Raw genomic sequence first — 23,163 nt, forward strand, 5'->3', positions numbered from 1 at the left:
TTTATTTTATCAAATCTTAGAAATATATTGCATAACTTTGGTTATCAAACCCCTTTTAGTTTGAATTTATCTTTGAATAAATTTTAAAAATATGTTGTGTATAATTCATCTGGGCAGTACATTTCAAAATTCTGTTGAATTTTAACTTTTAAGATGAATTTGTAAACTTTATTACTTAGATCATATTATTTGATTTTTTTTTTTTTTTTTTTTTTTTTTTTTTTTTTTTTTTTTTAGTATAAAACTTAAATTGGTACATTGGTTCAAAATCTTTCTCAATTATAATCATTAATTCTAGGTCAAAACCAATTTGAGCTTCGAAATTTCCAGTATATGATGATTGAATTTTTTTTTTACTCCAAACAAATTTAAGTGAACTTTTCTTTAGATATGTGTTCTAAGTATTCCTTCTGAAATTTCAGTTTCAATTTCTAGAAATGTCCACGGCTTCATCCTCTCGTAGACAGAATCCTCCTCGTGGTCATAAACGGAACTCTCAAAGATCTCAAGATGTTGGTTCAAGTCCTAGTCCACAAACTCAAATATCTGCTACCATGCTTTATAGAAACCCCACCTACAAAGTAGCATTTGACACTATCTATCAACATAGAAAATTGGCCACAACAATGGTATTGTCCAAAAAAATTTGCGATGATCTTCATCTCAACACCTATAGATTGTTTGACGAAATTGGCCTAGGAAACTTTATTGGGTTGAGTACCAAATACTATCCAAAATTCGTAAAGTTATTTTACACTCACCTTGAAGAAAGTCCTGGAGAAGACAAACTTAATTGTTATGTAGCTGGAGTTCACTTTTACCTTGATAGAAGTAACATTGCTCGAATTCTCAAACTTGAGGATGGCATCCAATTCTATTCTCCTTCCAAATGGTTTATTGGACACGGCTTTGACAAACTCACGGCTATTCAGCAAATGAGTTATGATTCCCGTGTAATCAATACAAAAGTGGTAAACACCAGGCAATTAACTATGGAAGCCCGATTGATTCACAAGATCATCATGTACTCCATTCTTCCAAAATCCGGCAGTAGATCCAAAGTCACTCACATGGACGTCTTCCTTATCTGGTGTGTCTTAAATGGAAAGCCCTTTGATCTTGCATACATAATATTTCATCATTTGCTTGCTTGTAAGAGAAAGAAAAAGGTCTCTCTTTATTATGCCATGGTTCTCACTCACATATTCATGGATATGACAGTTCCGCTAGATAGTTCTGAAGCAGTTAAACCAGGGTCAAGACACATGCTCACTGCTTTAAATCTGGCGTCAATGGGGCTAAAAAAGGATTCAAATGGTATGTGGTTCTATCCTAAGCAACGGAGGTTTGAAGAGGCTCGAGATAGAGGAGAAGAAATTGAGGAAGTTGATGATGAGGATGAAGAAGAACATGACAGTGATGACAGTGCTGAAGAGGATGAAGTTCCAGCTGAAAATTGCACCAATCGTGATCTTTTATTGAAAATTCTCGAAGCTACTCGTCAAAATCAAGCCACTCTTGAAGAACAACAAACCACTCTTGCACACCCGCAAAGACAACTTGACGAAGTGCAGATGTCCATCACTCATCTTAATGAAGATTTTGAAGCATTTCGCAAAGGAAATAGACCTCCTTCTCCTTAGCATAGTATCACCCCCGTCTAAAACCTATTTTTGTGGTCTCATTTGCTATATCTGCTTTAGAGAATCATATTTTTAGATATGTTCTATTTACTTATGTTATTTCATTTTGAACTCCTTATCATGAACTCTGCTTTTATCTACTCATATGGTAGTTGTCTTCTAATTCTCCTTCTGTTTCAACTTCTGCTTTCTATACACTACCATATTTGCTATTTAATTGCTCTTTTCTTTATCCATTTTGATATTTCATGCAAAGGTCAGTATTTCCCATTGATAAAGGAAGATTTTTTTTGATATGACAAAGGGGGAGAAAGATGTGTTCTATGCTATATTGTGGCTATATTGTGTCTATTCTATTACATTGCTATTTTTGATAGACGCACATTGATAGGGGGAGACATATTTTTTTTTTCAAATATTTGTTGTTCACATGAATTCAAGATATGCTTATTGATAGGGGGAGCATTATTTCAAAATGCAACTCCACCTTGACAATAAACACATCAATGTTTTGTCATCATCAAAAAGGGGGAGATTATTGGCCTAAGGATTTAATCTAAAGGTCAATCTTATATTTTGATGATTACAAACCATTAATGATGTTTATGTACTAATATTTTCCTTGAGTGCTATATAGTTGATCAATTAATTCAATCCTCAATATTGAGCCAGAAGCATTCCAAGTACTCAAGCAATGGATTCAAGGAAGCATTGAAGTTGCAAGAATTCAAAGATTATTCAAGTACTCCATCAAAGGCTAACCGATCATGGTCAAAGATTGAAGAAAAGGGTAGATTAGATGGTGAGAGCTTAAGATTTAATGTCAAAGTTAATTTGAATATATTTGAAGCTCAAAATTCAATCCATGCATTGCATTCCCATTTTATTTCTCAAAGAAAATAAAATCAGCTCATGATCACATTCACAGGACTTAAAGAATTTCATATTAAGTATCATAATGTGAGATGGAGAAGGCTCCATAAAATAAAGAGAAGGCTCTTTTCTCTTATTCAGTGAGCTCTGAGAAGATTCTTTTCTTTAACTCCAGTAAGTCTTTGAGAAGTATTTAAGAAAAAGAGAGGGCTCAATCAAAAGAAAGAGAGGGCTCTTTTTGCTCCAAGAAAGCTACGAAAATGGATCTTCAAAATAAAGAGCAGGCTCACATTTTTATTGAGCAGGCTCTTTCCAAGGAAAATGAACAAAGAGCAGGCTCTTTGGTTTTTAAGAGACGGCTCTCTTTAGGGTTTTGAACTGTAACGTAAACATTTTCATTAAATGTTCTCAACAACCTCTAACAGATATATTGAACTCTGTTTATTCTATAAATACTGAGGTTGGTCTTCAAACTAAATGATCCTTTTTTTTAACAGAGAACATTCTATCATTCCTTGAAAAGCATTAAAGAAGGTTTCTGAGCTTTCATTCCCTCTCTGTTATTTCATATCACTGTAGTAATTCTGAGCTTCACGTATATTCATCTTTTCTATAGTTGTGAGCTAAACTCTGTAATCTATCTTTGAGAGATTTTTGTACACTTGTTTCTTCAAATTTCAAAGCTATTGTAAAGGGTTGGTGTAACCCAAAAGAAAGCCTAGGAGAAGGGTGTTCTCCTAGCAAAAAAGAGAAGCAAGATCTTGTTTCAAAAGTGAAGGTTTGCTCTCCACCATTAAGGAGAAGCTCTAGTGAATTTGGGAAGTCTCAAGGGGGATCTTGAGCCGAGGAGTAGGAGTTTCCGAACCTCGCTAAATCACCGAGTCATTGTTTGCAATCTCTTATCTCTATCTCTCTTATTTTTGTGCTTTATTTTGCTTGAATATTTCAATAAACTGATATTCAACAGTTTGGTAGAAATATAATTTTAAATTGAAAAAATTGCTCCTTGACTCTATTCCCCCCCTCTCTAGAGTCAATTAGTGACTAACACAAACAAACTAAATAGATTCAAAATAAAGTACTTAGGTACTTTTTACACAACAAAAGGGAAGCTAAGACATGCTTCCAAGCAAAATAAAAATGAATATCAATACAAGAGTAAAAACATGCTAACACTTGCATGTCAAAATTATACAAAAGCAATCCAATAAGCTAAGTCAAGCTATGGATGAAAAGTGTCCAAGAAAAATGTCTCATTTCTTAAAAAACCAAATTCAATAGGGGTGAGTGAACAAGTTACTCCGTAGGATGAAGCGCATGCGTATATCCTAAAGTTTCATGGTTCTTTACAACGTAATATAAATCGAACACATGTGGATCATGCCTCCTAACGTCTAGTTTCAATGGGGAAGCTAAGGGATCATCTTAAGCTATAATGTAATACCCCTAATTTTAAAAGGATAGTCTCGGTATTTATTTATTTGTTTTAATTGTATTGTTAACTATTTAATTGATTATTTGACTAATTACTTATGTGTTTAATTGAATTAAGTTTTTCTTGATTATTTGATTATGTGTCTATGTATTATTTGTATTTGTCTATGTGTTAATTGTTAAATTAGATTATGTGCTTAAATGGTGTTTTGATTAATTGTAAATTAAATGTTTTCTTTTCTTTTATTATTTTCTTTTATTTTTCTTTTATGGTTATGGTTAGTAATAATGGGCCAACCAATTGGGTCCCATGGACTACTTGGATAGGAGGTTGGATGTGTGTGGATTATTATTTATGGATAGTTGTGTATATATATATATTATATACATATATAAAAAAAGAAAGTAATTTATTAATTACTTTTATGGTAACTTGGGTAGTAATATTTAATCTGATGTATATGTTTTATATTTAAATAATAAAAATATACATAGATTTGATACGTGTTATGTTTTAACTTACTTTATAATATTATGGTAACTTAAATATTATTGGATAATCCATTAATAAATAATGAATTGTGTATAATTTATTTATTTAATAAACATATACATAAATTATATACGTAACATATTTTACTTACCTTTTTAATATATATAAAAAGGAAAGTAATTTATTAATTACTTTTATGGTAACTTTAGTATAAATAAATAATCTGATGTATATATTTTATTTATTTAATGAGGATATAGATAGATTATATACGTAACATGTTTTAAGTTACTTTTTAATATTATGGTAACTTTAGTATAAATAAATAATCTGATGTATATATTTTATTTATTTAATGAGGATATAAATAGATTATATACGTAACATGTTTTAAGTTACCTTTTAATATTATGGTAACTTTAGTATTAATAAATAATCTAATGTATATATTTTATTTAATTAATAAGGATATACATAGATTATATACGTAACATATTTTAAGTTACCTTTTTAATATTTTTATTTTTTATTTTTCTTTATTAAGTTGACTTAGATTGGGAAAAGGAATAGGGTTATTATTTAGCCTATAAATACACAACTATAGGTTGAAAAAGGAGTGAAAATATATTACGTAATATATTCCAGAGAGAGAGAGTTAGAGAGAGAAGGAGGAAGAGGAAGGAAGGAGGAGAAAACCCTTTAGAGAGAAGATCAAGGAAGAAGAAATTTAACTTTCAATCCGAAAGTTTAAGGCAAGTTCTTCTTCTATCTCTTTCCCTTTGATTCGTGTTTCTGTACATGCCTAGGAAATTCCAGGATTTATTAAAGACATAAAATTAAATAATTATGCATGTTTAATTGGGTTAGAACATATGTTTTATGAAATTGGTTCATATATTTTCTTGTGTTATGAATTGATAAAATGCATGATTTTGATTTGATTTCTTATGTGAATTTTTACATGTTTAAATTATGTATTTTTCATATCTGTGGAATGATGGAATGTAGAAACATGCCTAGGATTCCTGAACATTAAATAGGGACTAGGTTTGGGTTTTAATAAATTTAAATAGACTCAATCATAATGATGCTTGCTATTTGAATGTTTTAAACAAACGAATGGATTTAATCTTTTAAAATATTTTAGCAATTGAGATTAAATGTGTAGGATGAATTGGATATAGAGAATCCTTATTTAACGGTATAATAAAATATCATCATGTATAAGATTCAGTTTGTGTAGGACATATGATATAGGAAGTTTAAAGAAATAATAAGTCATTTTTATTATGTGATAACTTGATATCATATTTATCATAGTTATTTATGGAATGTTTGATGTATTTCCTTAATTGTTACATCAATTATTGGATTGTGTGGTTTAATGCACCGGTATGGGACGGTGGCATTTTAGGGATAGATTAACTTATCAGTTAAGTCCTACCTATTTTATATAAGGGAATGGATTAACTAAAATGTTAAGTCCTACTTATATTTAAGTCAGGTCAGCTGAACAAGTTGAATGACTTATGGAGGATTAATTTATTATATAAGGGAATGGATTAACTAAAATGTTAAGTCCTATTATATTCAAGTCAGGTCAGCTGAACAGGTTGAATGACTTATGGAGGATTAATTTATACTGGATAGGATGGTTACTAGATTATATATATATAAGTATGGTACCATGATATGAGCTTGAGTCTCAGGATCAATGGTTAGGGCGCGTATATCGCCAGGGATGTGTAGTTAGATATAGTGTAGTTGTGTACCCTGGTAGGTCTAGGTACTCATGCCCACTATATGTGCGTTTTGCATGTTGCCTACTATTCAGGTTGAGACAACCCTATAGTCTAGTGAGGTTCCTTTAGTGTGTATATATATATATACGAACTACTAGTTACTGTTGGATTGACTAGGATGTATACGTGTATCAGATCTCTGCTTGGACTGTAGTAGAGTAGAACTTGTTTGTGGGCCTGGCCAACCCGCATTCGGAAATTCGGGGGTATCACAGTTGGTATCAGAGCACTCCAGGTTCAAGTGTCCTTAGGAGTGTCTTTCATTATGTGACTTCCGCGTTGCGTCTCTTAAAACTTAGAGCCCTTATTAGGATTCATTGTACTCTATTTACGGTTCGTTAGGAGGAACTGATGTCAATTGTATTCTGTAGTTACAGAATGGTTGGCACTAGGAAAAGGATGGGGTCCAAGGCGACAGCGATAAAGATCTAAAGGAGTAAAGGAGTACGTTATTGATTTCATTGCCTGAAGGCAGAATTAGGGATCGAAGGTTTAAGTTTGTTTGGAGCTACTTTAAAAGTATAAGCCAAGGAAGGATTTAGGTGTACGTGATAGGTCACCCCATATCGGGACCAACACGACTTCAGTTGATCTCGAAAAGGAGACAAGCAAGGAGTAGGAGCCGAAGAGGATCCTAATGGAGGAGATTTATGTGTATCCAATAGAGAGGGTACTAAATCTTGAAGAGGGATGATTGCACGAGGTGATCTGAATTGCTAGTAGTATAGCGAATGTTATTAGTAGAATTGGGGTTGATCAATCTACAAATAATTAAATCTTTCTTATCATCTCTAAAAAAGGTATATAAGAAGTATTGTTCAGGAGTTTGGGGATTGGATGTGTTCTTATCAGAACGAAATACATAATTTTTAAATCACATACAAAAAGGCATTGGTATTATGTTGTGACGTTCTAATTCGATTTATAAAGTCAAGTAAGACAGTTTCCATTCCGCATATAAGGAGGATGAGGGTTAAGCCTTTGGTATTTGCTTAGGAAAACATTTGTGCTTTTAAGCGATGTTTTAAAGGATATGTTTCGAGGTTGAATGATTATTTACGAAACTATAAAAGGAAATTTTAAAACAATCTAGTAAGGTTGATTTCAAAGGAGACTTTCTTTTCTAGAAAGAACGATATCCTAAGTAGGAGTATATTTTGTTCTATTGTGTTTATCGTACGTGTTTTATTTTATTTTTTTGTTAATTACTCGGGATTTGGTATGTGGTTTAGTTGGGGACATAAGTGTGTGATCAACCAATTATTGTTTTAATAACATGGAGTCATAGCGCTATTTACGCTAAATTTGTGAGCATACGGTCATAGGATTTGGTAGATACACATAAATCTAACCAATCTATTGGACCTGGACATGTGTCATTATGGTGTGTTTTGGGATGGGATAATTAAACCTTCACTACGAGTCAACAATCTAGAACGATTAATTTGATATACTTTACGTTAGGTATGGATTCGTATCATATTACAACGCTATAATATTGGTGATTGTTAATGTTTCGGTATGCGTGAGGTAGTGGTAAATAAAGATCACTAAAATGCCATGATGATATATTAGAGGTGCTGGATTTGCTGAACATCTTCTTGAAAATTTCAGAAGTTGTTACCAAGTCAGAAGGAGGATTTAGTATTGGATTAAGTACTTATTGGAATGACACCGAGTGAGGATAGGATACTGAATAAATATTCATCAGTAAATTCTTAATTAAGAATTTATTCAAGAGGGTGTGTCATTGGGAGGAATTTGCCGGTGTTGCACATGGAGGGGGAAACTAAGTCTCTTCATTTCTATAAATAATATGGAATTATTTTTTAGTCACAATTTGCAACAATTAGCTGTTGCAAGGAAATTGATGACTTATGTAGAGGATGGAAAGATTTCATATTCTTTTGAAGTTAGATAAAGAAGTCGGATTGTCATTAACTTGTCTTAAAGAAGCAGGGTGTGTCAAAGACAAGATGGTGAGACCAAATACTTATATAAAGATGAGGTGCATGGTATGTATGGAAAAGTCATAGTTTGTTGACTTTTGTTGAGTTAAAGTCATAGTTAACTATTGATAAATTGAATTACCGATTGATTTTTAATATCGGCAAGTTTATCACGGATCAGTGGTAGATAGATTTAGTTATAGAATTCGCTTTTGAAGATGCTCCAATTTAAACAATGGGTACAGACGAAAGCTGGTGGTACCGGACTAACGGTACTTTCTGTAGACAAATTTGATGGAGGATGCAAGGATTGAGTTTCACAACTCTTAGTTCTTTATTCACCCTAGTAGAAACATGATGTTTCACAGTATGAACAGATGTTTGGAGGACATGCAGGAAGAGGAATATAGTGTTTTTTTTTTTCTCTAAGTCTAATATTTATTATATAGTAGAGATGGACCATCAGAGATCACTGGATTCTTGCAGCTATTTTCTATACTGAAGTGGAAATGACAGAGCATTTTCACGGATTAAGTTAAGGGATTGCTGATTTGATGCAAGGGTCTGGATTCTAGATGGGATATTGGTTGACTGATAAAATTAAATTAGTTTCATTTTGTCTATTTTGATCGAGCTGGTAAGATATCAGTTCATACGAATATAACGGATCACGAGACGGCTTAGATGGATGCAAAGTGTGAATAATAACACTTGTTATTACCAAGGTAGTTCAGGAAGTCAATTTTGAATATCGGAGCTGACCCTAGAGAAGGTGTTACCTTACTCAGATGGAGTTTAAGGTACTGGAGGAGGAGTTAGTAGTTTCTATAAATAGTGATATGACTGTCGGGCGACTGAGATGGAAATTTATAATTTTTCTTGGTACACCCAGACGGTTAGAAGGTACATCACGACATCAAATGTCAGTTTTAGTGAACAAGTACGGATAGGGACGTGTATATAATTGCCCTAAGTGTAAAACCTGCTACAAAGGTGGAAAGTTGATCATTAGATATCATAAGAATCTTTAGCCACTTCCTATAACAAATATGGAAGTTGAACTAAACAGGAGTGATAGTTGGTGAGAAGGATCAACATTGATTTGGAATTTCAATTTTCCATATGGAATCCGAGTGGTGGATTGAGAAAGATCGCTTGAGAACATAAATTTGAGTGATGCTTATTTTAGAACTTCATAGTAGTTATATAATTTAGTGATAGTGGTGTTATAGCATGTGGATGTCCATATTAGTGGATGCAAAAAGTTATTTCGAATGAGCTTTATGAAGATTTTAGAGCAGCAGCTCTACTTCATATCTATAGATAGAAGAATTAATCGAGAGACTAAATTAGACCATAAAGGATATGTTTGAGGCATATATCTTAGATTTTCATGGACAGTTAGAAGTGTTTACTTCACTTGTCGGAATTTTGTCTGTGATATTGTTGGCACAAGAATGTTAGCGTGACAACTTTGGAGGTTTTGTATATTTGACAATGCATACCTCTCATTTGTTGGTTGGAAATGGAAGTAAGAGTTGTACAATCAGACCTCGACTTCATTTAAAAATATGTCGGAAAGAGATACTTCCCTTTGTATTGAACTGCGCGCGGTTGGGAGGCGACAGTGGGATGTTGTAAATAATTGAACTCGTATACTAGAGTTTTTTTTATCAGGGAGTAGTTTGCTCGTTTTCCATGTAGGATGAAAGACGATTTTTGGAGAAAGGTCAATTTTACTTATTATATTGACTTTTAGAGGATCTTACTTAGTATACTTGAAATTATATACTTGTTTTGTGCATTTAGATCTCATATAGTCTACTTGAACTTGTATGCTTGCTCTGTGAGTTTAGATTTCATTTAGTATGCTTGTGTCGTGTATATTTGTCTTAGGCATATCTCTCTTAGCTTAGTATACTTGTGTCGGTATACTTGATTTACGAGATTTTCATATAAAATGCATACTTGTGTAGATATGCTTAGATATTGCATGACTTATCTTAATGTGGTTTAGTATACTTGGAAATGTATGCTTGTATGTTGTATAACATGTTTAACATTGTTTAGTATACTTGAGCATGTATACTTGTATGCCGTTGTTCACTTTAAATTGCAAGAGTAGCTTAGGATGCTCCCTGAGTCTCATTTTGATATAGACGTTAGGTGGCATGAGCCCCTTTGACATGTTTCACCTTAAGGTGATATAATTGTAAAATGCTAGGTCGATGCATGCTCATCTCCTACGAGTAGCTTTATGTTACTCACCCACGTAGTGGGGACATTTTTCAAGTACCGGGATCAAGATTCGGGATTCACATCATGCTTGGATGATTTGTAAACTTGAAGTTCTCGTTTCTTGTAAAAGTTGGCTTGAAATGCCACTTGTAGCCTTATATGTCAAAATGTGTATATTTGATTCCAATTATGTAATATGTACATAAGTACACTCTATGCAATGTATTTGACATATATGAAATGAGGCCGGAGGCCAATGACATGTATCTTGTATTCTATGTAACTTTAACTTTATGAAATATTTTGAAAATATTAAAAAATGCTGCGTTATTGCTTCATAACTTTTGCATCGGGTGTGGGAATTCCATTCTTATTCTTTTATAGGGTCTTATAAATCATGTTTGAAGTGTGGCCAAGGGCCAAACGGTAATTTGAAATCATTTGATAATTTTGGTTTTCAAATTTCCCTTTTCTTGTTCATTTTTGCCCTTTTGCCCATTGGGTATTTTTAAGCCATGGACCATTGTAGCACGTCCAAATAGGTAAGTTACATTTGCGTGCATGGTTGTTTCCGGGCAAACCTTCTTCTTTGGTGAAATGAGCCTCCTATGGACTCATTTTGAAATTTTGTTGCATAATCTGATCTAGGGGCATTCTAGACCTCTCACATAAGTTTTAATTTCTTCTTTTGACATGGTTGAATAGAAAATGTGATTTTAGGGGGGGTTTCTTTTTCGTGTTTTTCCAAAAAATGTCGTCTTGGTACCGGAAATCCCTCGTGAAGTTTCAGCTTCCAGTTTGCATTTTAGCAGCTTTTTTGCCTTCATGACCAGACTTCATGGAGGGGCATTTTGGGCATTTTACAGCGATTTTTTTTTTTTTTAATTCTCTCGCAATTCACGTAGAAAACTCGATTTTAGGGGGGGTTTCTTCTTCATGTTTTTCCAAAAAAACTCGTCTTGACCTCCGCTTCAAGCCTCAATTCTGGAAATCCTGCTTTGGACCTTTGCAGTCAGCATGGGCATGCCATTAGGGGCCAGCGCGCGCGCCGGCATGGGCGCTGGGCGAGTATGGGGCATGTCATGGCCTTCGTCGGGCCGCCACGATGTCAAAACTTTAAACACACGTTTCTCCCTCGTCCGGACTCTAAATCGAGTGAACTTTTTTTTGAACTTGATTAATTTTTCGCTGTCTTTCCAACGGTGTGCTCGGTTGCACTTGGATATTCCTGGATAATTACCAGTTTACCCTTTTAGCCTTAAGTGCTCGTTTTTCTTCATCATGCCGTTTCTCCTTCATCCGGACTCCGAATCATGCGATTCTTGTAACGACCCGGATTTCTCAACTCGGTGCATTAGTGATGAACCGGAAGTTGACCCAATAATAGACCCAAAATGCGGAAGCAAAAGAAGCCAAATGACCTCAAGAGATGTACGTCATCCCTAAGGTCCCAAAATGACTCTTCATGAAGCCACGGAACTCAAATGAGCCAAGCAAATGAAGCAAGAATGCCTAACCCGAAAAGAGATGAACTAAGAACAAAATGGCCATTTCTCACTGAAAAGGGTGCCACCGTGCACACCATTGGAAGGACAACGAAAAATGAACAAAATTAGACTCAAGAATCGTTTGATTCTGAGTCCGGGCAGAAAAAATATGAAATTCCAACACCCGATGCGAAAGTTATAAAGTAATGACTTAACATTTTCCAATATTTTCATAATAAACTTTGAAAACAAAAGTCCATAGAAAACGAAATACATGTCATTGGCCTCCGGCCTCATCTCATACATGTTAAATACATTGAAAAGAGTGCACTTACGTACACTTTACATATACGAATCAACGAATACAAGTTTAAACAAATAGGGCTACAAAGAGGCATCTTATGCTAACACTTGCATAAAATAGAAACTTAGAAACTGTAAGCCATCCAAGGAGCAATGGAATCTTCAAATCCTGAGTCCTGTACCTAAAATATACCCCAGTATCATAGGGGTGAGTAACATAAAGCTACTCGTAAGAGATGAGCATGCATCAACCTAGCATTTTACAATTTTATCACCTTATGGTGAAACATGTTAAAGGGGCTCATGCAACCTAACGTTTATGTCAAGATGAAACCCAGGGAGCATCCTAAGCTACCTAGATCATTTATATTATAATCACATTGTTTATGCAATTCAAACAACATGGAAACATGTTATACAAGGCAACAAGATATAGATTCTCAAAGTCTTCAACTTGACATCCAAAATACGAAAACAACAAGTGTGGGTCATGCCACCTAATGTCTATGTTCAAAATGAATATATAAGGTCATTCCTAAACTACATTTGAATATCAAAACATCAATTATGATATCGATGCAATTTAACCAACAATGGAACTTCCAATACAACACATGAAGCATGCTTTCACAAAGCTACATCTTAAGCTCAAAATAGGAAATCAAATAAGGAACAACAAGTTACGATATCATCTAGTTATCAACTTGAAATGAAATACGAAATCAAACAAAGTGGATACTCGGACGTCACACCGGATCAGACCGACAACATAGTTACTTTAGGGTTACTAGCGCATGGGTAACCTCCCTATATGCGCACTAGACTATATAGAGGGACAATCCCCCGTACTAGAACCAAGTTCTAGCCGTAGCCAAACAACAACATCCCCAAGTTTCCAAAATCAACAAATTATGCAACAACGTATATATATCAACATGTATATACAAGATATCAACTATTTACCAAGCACAATCCAAAATTTGAAAACTTATAAGATGTCAAATACAAAGTGTGCAATTTCTTACACATAGCAACAATATATTCAATAAGGAAAAACATATTCTCATGAATATAAAAGTAACAACTATGTTATCCAATGCTCAAAAGTAATCAAGTGAACATACATCAAATCCAAATCCATGATTTAAATATAGAAACAACTTCCAAAATGCAATTAAATCCATGGAGTAATAAAGTAGAATTTAATTAAACATAAATAGTTAAATTCTCTAAATTCCAAGTTAATTCAAATAACCTCAATTTAATATATATTGAAAGACATGTCATGGTCATTATATGTAACGACCCACTCCACCACATGGTATGATATTATCCGCTTTGGGCCTGGGCCCGCACGATTTTGCTATTGGGCTTTACCCCAAAAGGCCTTATACCAATTGGAGGTGACACACTTACATATAAGCACTTCACCTTTCCTCTACCAAGGCGATGTGGGACTGTGCACCCGTAGCTCGCCAGTGTGGTAGACTGATAGTGTCTCTCGCACCCGCCTATGGCACACCCGCCCACAAGTTCATCACAATCCACCCCCCTTGGAGGCCCGACGTCCCCGTCGGCACACTTCCGGCTGGGTCAGGCTCTGATACCATTTATAACGACCCACTCCACCACATGGTATGATATTGTCCACTTTGGGCCTGAACCCACACGGTTTTGCTTTTGGGCTTCACCCCAAAAGGCCTCATACCAATTGGAGTGAGGCTTTTTGGGGTAAAGCTCAAGAGCAAAATCGTGCGGGCTCAGGCCCAAAGCGGACAATATCATATCATGTGGTGGAGTGGGTCGTTACAAATGGTATCAGAGCCTGACCCAGCCAGAAGTGTGCTGACGGGGACGTCGGGCCTCTAAGGGGGGTGGATTGTGATGACCTTGTGGGCGGGTGTGCCGTGGGCGGGTGCGAGAAACACTGTCAGGCTGCCACACTGGCGAGCTACGGGTGCACAGTCCCACATCACCTGGGTAGAGTAAGTGTGTCATCTCCAATTGGTATGAGGCCTTTTGGGGTGAAGCTCAAGAGCAAAACTGTGCGAGCTCAGGCCCAAAGCGGACAATATCATATCATGTGGTGGAGTGAGTCGTTACATCATATATATAACATAAAATGACAAATTAAGTGATTAAAACACTTAAAACAAAATTAATCAAGCTAATTAATTAATTTCCTCTAGATTTTTAAACAATTCCAAATGCCCTCAATTTAATCTATGTTAGAGAACATGCCAAGGCCTATTTAAATACCACATTATAACTTGATTTAATGCTTGATACAACCATGTGAATTAAACTTTCACTAAATATAAATATTAAATAAAAGTTGTAATTCTTAATCAAATGATCCAAATTTAATATATGTTAACCAACATATCTAAACATAATTTCCTAACATATTACAATTCAAATCAAAGTTATACATCATCATAAATTTTAAATCTTATACAAAGAAATAAAAATTACTAACTTTCTAAATTTGATACAAGGCATACATATATGTTGTCTAATCATGGCAAACACATAATACAATACACAAATAATCCTAAAACATTCCCTACCTCAATTGGATTGAAAATCCCAATTACCACCGAAATGAAATCGCCCCAAATTTTCGGTCCGCAAAACAGATTTTTCAGCTTGCTACCTTCAACTTGTAAAATTCATAAAAAATTCAATTCTAACCCAAATTGAATGAATCTAAAGCCCAATGAAAGCTTAAACACTGTAATTTGATAATATCAATTTAGTTTAACAAAATATTTTCCCAATTGAAACAGTTTTGACCCACAACTTTGAAACAAATTCTGCCCAGAAAACACATTTTCAGCCTATAGCTTCCAACTTTGAAAATTCATGAAAAATTCATTTGACATCCAAATTGGGCAAACCTAATTTATTTTGGAAATAAACATATGAGAGTGTAAAATTGGAAATTTAAATGATGATACAATGTCAAAAGGTTAGTGAAATAAATCATTTAAAAATATGTTTTCCAGCTATAATAAAAACATGGACAGCAGATAGTTTCGGATTTTAAAAAAAATTTAGAAATGCTCTAAAATCTTGAAAAAATTCTGAGTAGTGTAAAACCCATGGGGGAAGTTCTAGTAAAAATTTTAAGGCAATTGAAGCACCACAGCTCCATATAAAAATTCATTTCTAGACCGGAAAGGAAAAGCTTCAAATTTCCAGCAACTAGCTTGCAACTTTAAAAATTCATAACTAATTCATTTTAAATCCAAATTACATGAAACCAAAACTAAATGAAAGCTAATTGAGTATATTTTCATATTATATATTTAATTTGACAAGATTAATTTCAAGTTAAAACAGTTTAAGGGCAAAATATAAGTCCTTCTCTTCCATGCATGTAAAACACTCAATAATGACATAAAAATACTTCAAAATAATAGATCAATACCTCACTAGAGAATTGAATCTCTAGATACGAAAGCAAAACTAGGAGTTAAGCTAGATCCTTCAAGAGTTTTGAAGAGGAGGATGAGGGGAACAAAAAGTATTCCAAGCTTTATGGTCTAAAGTAAGTGGAAGGGCCTCAAAGATCAAGGTCAATGCCTAAGGCTTCAAGCTCCATCCATGGAGGCTAGGGTTTTCTTGTAAGAAAGAGAATGAAATAATGTGGTTAAGTGTGAGTGGAGGAAATAGAAATCCTCCACTCACTATGTGCTCTTACACCATGGTCAACACACACATCTATGGTCAATTGCACAAAAACCCTCCTTTAAAACCATAATCCCAAAATGGCCCAAAGATATTTGCAAGACTAAATTGTGAACCTACACTTGTCACCAATCCATGGCTCCTTCCTAGGCTTAATCCCACACCTACACTTGTAAACCATCCAAGCCAACAAGTGCACCAATCCAAGGCCAACAAGTGGGTGAATCCTCACCCTCCAAATGTCATCATCCAATGCATTAAAGTGTTTCCACACAAATGTCAACAAGTTGACCAATGAGAGTGTGACGCTTATCACACTTTTCAAAAATTACAAAAAGGTCCTTGTTGAAAATATCTTTCAAATTTAATTACAAAATGGTCCCCAAGATGAAAAATAATTACTTTATTTAATTACACTAAAACCCCACAAGTTAAGAATACTTACACTAAAGTATGCATTAATGCCCCTTTATAAAAGAAGTAAGCAATCAACATGCTTTTTTAGAAAAGTAAAAATACCACTATCATGGAAATCAAATATCATGAATGCATGCAAAATCGGAATCAAATCCGAGCACAAAAAGTGAGGTTGTGCAAGAAAAAAGGATAAACGAGAAAAAGACAAAATGTGAATAGTGTTCGGAAAAATAAAATATGAAAATGACACAATCCCCAAAGGAGGTTGTCAATCCAAGGAAAAGAGTCTCGGAAATCATTCCAGAGCACTCGAGACGACATCAAGTGATGAAAAACCGAACCCAAAAAGGAAAAGACAACGAAAAAAAAAAAATATCCGTTAAAATCTGAGAAAAAGAAAAGGAAGAAAAATGACCGGGTCATTACAATTCTTGAGTCCATCTTGATTAATTTTTTGTTGTCTTTCCGGCGGTGTGCTCGGTGGCACTCGAGTCCACAGTTTTTAGAAATGACTATTTTGCCCCTAAGGGCTTATTTGTCATATTTTTGATCTTTTGCTTCCGCATCAATTCTCATTGAGTTCCATGACCTCATGGAAGGTCACTTTGACTTCTTAGAGTCTTGTTTTCTGTTTTCGCTTCTGCAATTCGGATCCGTTATCGGGTCAATCTTCGGTTCATCATAGGACGCACTGGCTTGAAAAACTAGGGCCGTCACAGTGATTGTCTTTTTCATCCATTTCTTCTTCAAGGGACCTTGAATTCACCTTGTTTATAGATTTCATCTTTGATAGACTTAAGGAGGCTTTTATTTCTTGAACTTTTGAGACTTCATCAAGTTTTCCTATTCTTGAAGGGTTTGTAGCTATGAGAAAAATCATCTTCAAGGCTTGAAGACATTTTCTTTTGAAATAGCAACCAATTTTTGATCTTGAAAGGACTGTGAAGATCCTGGAATTTGAATGCTTTGACTTGTTCACTGAGCATAGCTGCTTAGGATTGCTGAAGGGATTAATAAAAGAGGGATTGTGAACCTCTATGTATTCAACATCAAATGGTCTTCTCCTTGGAGGCTTAAAACTGAATTGATCAAGTTTAGAATTGTTGAAAGATCTTTGTGCACAAGGACAGCTTCTTGAGTCAATTTAGGATCATTCTTCCAATTTTCTTAAGGTTTCAATAGGTTTTCTTCAAAAGCATAAGAGGTGGGATACCACAGATACAATTTTCTGTCTTTTCCAAATCTTCTCAATGAATCTTTTGATCTGAAATCAGTTAGATAGTGGGCTGCAAATGAGAAGGAGCTTGTAACACATAGATTAACTTTAGGTGAACCAAGAGGTATACTTTTTGAAAGCTACCAATTGGAGTTCAGTTTGCCGCCATTATCTTCAAATGTAACACTCTCTTCTTTGAATACAACTTTGCTTCCCATTTCAGTTTGCTACTTCAATGATCCACCAGTTTTAGAAATCCATTCACATATTAAAGCTTTCTTTGGACAACTCAGACTAGAGTTTCCTGGAATTTTTACTGAGGGAAACTTCTCCTTAAAACTCTGCAGAACTGAACCCTTGTAGAGATCCTTTGCAATGTAATTACATTCAACACTAAAATCTTGTTTAGCCTTAATTTCTTTTGTCTCAAGTGCTGCAGAACTATCTTTGTCGCTATTATTCTTTCTCAAGGCTTCCTTAGAATTGAGCTTCATCATGCTATGGACAATAAGTGAAAAAGAGGTTAAGACTGAGAGCTTAGGCTTAAAGTCTTCAACATAAGAGTCTTCTTCAGCTTCTTCTTCTTGAATAAGAGTTTTTGTATCCTGAGTGATCATACCCTGGGTTGTCTCTGAAGCTTCATAGTCTTCTTGAAGTGTATATTCTATCCCAAGTAAGTCCCACATTTCCTTTGATGATTTACAGCCCTTGACCTTCATAAGATCCTGGGGAATTAGACCACTGAGAATAATTTGTTTTACCCTTGAATCACTTGACATACCATCTTCATTAAGAACAAAGAATCCCTTAGTGGTAGTATACCACACATCATATGATTAAGACATTAGGTAAACCTCTATTCTAACTTTCCAATCTTCAAAGTTTGTGTTATCAAGACATAGTGCATTGTCAATGCAGAGACCTTCCATTATGTTCCAAGAATCTTTACTGTAGGCTTGTTAATTCCTTGGTTAAGAAGACCAAGGCTCTGATACCAATTGTTAGACCAAGAAGAGGGGTTGAATTAGTCCTCAGCACTTTCTTTCTTTTTCACTTGAGTACAAACATGTTTAACAATAGAAGATAAAAGTCAAGGCAATCAATCAGATCACATAGACACAAGATATACAAGGAAACCCTATCAATAAGGAAAAACCTTGGTTCTTAGCCTCAGCCAATAAAACCATCCACTAGTTGTATGTATCTTGTTCCACACTCAGTTGTCTCACTCTTTGCACACACCCATGCACCAGAATAGACACTAGTTTTCACAACCAATACATACACACTAGTTCACCTCAGTGTATCCACACACTCCCCCTGTCCGAAGCAATCACGCTTAGACCCAATAAGCTTTCAAAGCTCACTTAATAATAGGGTGAGGATGTAAAGCCTCACTACCACTCAACAATGGGGTGAGGATGTAACGCCTCACTACCACTCAACAATGGGGTGAGGATGTAAAGCCTCACTACGACTCAATAATGGGGTAAGGGATCATACCTCACTGCCATTTACAACAAGTGTCAATACACCAAATACAATTCACTTCAGCTGTACCACAAGATAAGAATGTAGAACTCAGCCAGGAACAAAGTACACAGTAAAACCTAGCTTTTATACTTATGCAATCAATAGGATAAACCTCCCTCAGCACACTGCAGCTTCAACTGATACTCATACTAGGATCCCATAGTCTTGATTCAGCTCAGCAAACTTGCTCAATAATGTATTGGACAGTGATTAGCAAGTTTTTTCAACAATTTAGCTCACTTAGACTTTAAACCCGCTTCAATGGGTAAATCAATCTACTAACAGAATATCTTCTTTAAAGCCCATTTTTCTGTCTTTACAGCTTTATAATCTTAAAAAACACTTGCACAAACAATGTCTTCAATAAGCTCAACAAGATTATGACACTTCAGCACAAAAAGCTTCAGCACCAGATAGCTTCGGCACAGAATAGCCTCGGTACAGAATAGCCTCAACACATAGTAGCCTCAGCACATAGTAGCCTCAGCATAGAGTAGCCTCAGAACTGACCTGCATTTGTCACCTTCGGCCTTGATATCTTCATAAACCTTTGCTTAACAAGATTCACAGAGATTGAAGTAAGGTAAAACAATGATTACTCACAAAAGGCTTAATTCACAAATTCAATGGTAGAATGGTCTCTTCACAACATAGCTTCAGTTCCGCCTCAAGAATACCTCAAACCTCACTCCCCCAGTCTTCAATAGTCAATGTACACTTGCTCTCACATTGAACATAATAAACGACGCGAGGTATAACAAAGTGTAAGCTTACAGTAGTAAGTATTAACTTACAAATTAGGCTTCAAAAGAGGGTTTCAACTGCAGCACTATTAAGAAGGCAAACCTAGTATTTTGCCATTACAAAACTCTAGATCTTGGGTCTCTCAATCATGTATTGACTGTATAAACATTCTTAAATGTATAACACATCAGTTACAACAATATATAGTGAATTCAATACTCAAAACAGACTTGAAAACATGTTTAAACACAGGCAAATGAGGTTCACAATATCAAATCCTGACAAGACCCTTCCTCAGGCTAAATTTCAACTTGGATAGTCTCAAATCAACAATCTAGACATGCTCAAATGATGGACAGTTGGTATATAGCATGATTTCAACATGATAAGTTCAGTTTCAGTAGCTTAAACCAGAAAACCAAGATTATCAAGAGATTTGAGATATTGTTGTTCAGTTATTGTATATCACCAAAATATATATGCTCGTCCCTTATTCAAGCTTTAAACATGACCTAAGCAACTTCGAACCACTTCAGCCACCTCTTGTACCAGAAAATCAGCTATTGACAGCCTCACTCATCTTCACTTCAAATGTGATTCCTTTAGGTAAATTTCAGAGATTCATTGAAGCTTAAACATCATGCAGTATCTCTGAAATTGTTGTTCATTTTTAGCTCTCAAATAAAACTTTCTCTCAGTTGCTTTTAAACTCACTTTTTACTCTCAGAGGCCATTTTTCCCAAATGCTATAACAATATATTTATAGGGTCCTCATTTCAGCCCTGAAATGGATAAGACCTTCTTGCATTAGCCAATGAAACAAAAAAGTTGGTTTCTCTATGTAGGACCACAATGCCACGTGGTTGTGGTATATTCCAAGTCCATTTACAGCTCACAAATACACATAGCAGACTTATTTTTGAAATTTTTTTCTTAAAGACTAAGCAAGGCTATTATCACACTCTTTCTTAAAGACCACTGTGCATGTGTCATTTGAATATTCATTGTACAGCTTTGTATCGTACTCTCTCTGAAGGACCACTGTACACATGTCATTTGAATATTTATTGTATAGCCTTGTAACCACAATTGTATACGGACTCCGAAACACGCCCTTCAACTTGACACTTGTTGCTTAAACCATATGTTGTTCACTGCAGCCTATTTAGCCTTCATCCTTGTATAGTACTACCTTCAGCCTTCTGCCTTCAGCAGATATATAAAAGAACTTTCCTGTAGCTTGTGCTGAACCACGAGCTTACTGAAGCACGAGCTTGCTGAACCATAAGCTTGCTAAACCATGAGCTTGCCAAACCATATAGATGCCGAACCCTGTAAGTGCCAAGCCCTGTAAGTGCTTTAAGTGCCGAGCCCTATGTTGAAACATCTCATCAACAAGACAACACATTTAAAGTGCAAAACACTTGATCAACCATTAACATAATAGTTAGTAGTGGTAGTGGCAGTCTATAAATTCAAACTTGGCCACACTACACACTTTTTTGCAACTAGGTATTGACCACACCAAGTTTTGGCGCCGTTGCCAGGGATTTGGCAACACCATATTTTGGAATCTATTAGGAATTAGTACTCTTTTGATCTTATCTTTATTTTATTTCATTTTGGTTACTTATTGTGTTTGTTCTTGATTGGCTAAATGCATTGAGCAGGAGAAGTGAAGCAAAAAGGATTCTAAAGCAAATAGAGAAAGCTAAACTAAGCTAAGCAAAAGCATAAAAAGCTAAATATATATATATATATATATATATAAATAATAATAATAAATTAAAAAAAAATAAAAAATTGCAAAGCAAGGCAAGACAAAGAAAATGAAAAAATAAAATTAAAGTTGCTTAAGGACCCTTTGTGAGCTTTTCTAACTCTATCTTTAGTTAAATCGTCGGCCTGCGTGGTGGCAAGTCTTAATTTCTTAGATAAATCGTGAGCCCGCGTGGAGGCAATTTTTTTTTTCTTGCATATTGTTCAAAGCATAGGAGTGTGGGATCATTGTATGTGGAGATTTGTTGATTGATTTGTTGCGGAGGAAAAGTGCTTGTTATATGCTTGTTGTTGACTTGTTGTTTGTTTTGATAGTGCATGTATGGTCGTAGATCATTGAATCCTACTCTTGTCCCACTTCATTTGAATCTTGAATCCATTGTTCGAAATCCTAGGGGAAGGGGTAAATCTAATGACTCCATTTCATCGATGGGGAAACATAATAAGGACCATGTGGAGGACCTTGGTCACATTGACCAACAAGGTATCCTTCACCCTAATGTGCATCAACATCATGATCATATTCAAGTACTATTAGGCATGCCAAGACCCTTCATTCCACAACAACAAGGCCATGTTCCAATGGGAATGCCTCAGCCAAATTTTGTTCCCCCCCAACCTCCCATTGTTCAAGGAAATCACGGTGCTCGTGTAGCGCCACCAGTTATGAATCCTCCTCTTGCTTTGAGGAATCATTATGTGCCAAATAAGTACAATGCACCGACATGCATCCAATTACCTCCATTTAGAGCACACCATTATGAAATCAAACCACAAACAATTCAAATGCTTCCCAATTACCATGGGCTACCAAGTGAAGAAACTTACAAGCATTTGGATGAGTTTCTTAAAGTGTGTTCCACCGTGAAATACATGGACATGCCAAGAGAGGTTTTAAGGTTAAAACTCTTCCCTTTCACCCTTAAAGATAAAGCGAAATATTGGTTCAACAATCTAAAGCCTTTTTCGATAACTTCTTCGGCAGAGATGCAACAAGAATTCTTGAAAAAGTACTACCCAGTTTCAAAGACCAATTCAATAAGAACTTCAATTCGAGAATTTTCTCAAGGGAATGGGGAATTGTTCCATGAGGCATGGGAGTGATTGAACGATTTGCTTAGAAAATGTCCATACCATGATATTCGTAAATGGCAATTAGTTCAATTTTTCTTTGAAAGTTTGTCAGATAATTATAAAGAAATGGTGGATGCTTCCATAGGTGGTTCTTATCTTGATAGGCATGAGGATGATGTATGGCGTCTATATGAGAGCATATGCGAGAATTCAATACATCGATCCTTACCATTAAAAAATGGTAGAAACCTAGGTGGAAGGAAGAATGTTGGCTTGTATCAAGTTGACCATTCCAATGATATAGCCGTCGAAGTGAAGTCTTTATCCCAAAGGTTTGATCAATTTTTTATTAACCAAAATTCGGCAAATCAAGTGTCTTCCTTCCCTAGTCATACTTATCATACTTCCAATGAATCTTGCATGACTTGTTCTAGTGTTTTACATTCTACTTCCAATTGTCCCCATGGACATGTGCAAAGTGAACA

At 35.2% G+C, this 23,163-nt stretch overlaps 1 pseudogene; it reads right to left on the reverse strand.

Annotated features, from left to right (window-relative positions):
* Positions 1-22,647: 22,647 nt before the first annotated feature.
* On the reverse strand, positions 22,648-22,746 carry LOC132287404 (small nucleolar RNA R71; annotated as a pseudogene).
* Between the last annotated feature and the right edge of the window lie 417 nt (positions 22,747-23,163).

The sequence above is a fragment of the Cornus florida genome, unplaced genomic scaffold (genome assembly GCF_030987335.1).
Source record: "Cornus florida cultivar Cherokee Brave unplaced genomic scaffold, ASM3098733v1 CherokeeBrave_3.0.0_Hap2_Chr11, whole genome shotgun sequence".
NCBI lineage: Eukaryota > Viridiplantae > Streptophyta > Magnoliopsida > Cornales > Cornaceae > Cornus > Cornus florida.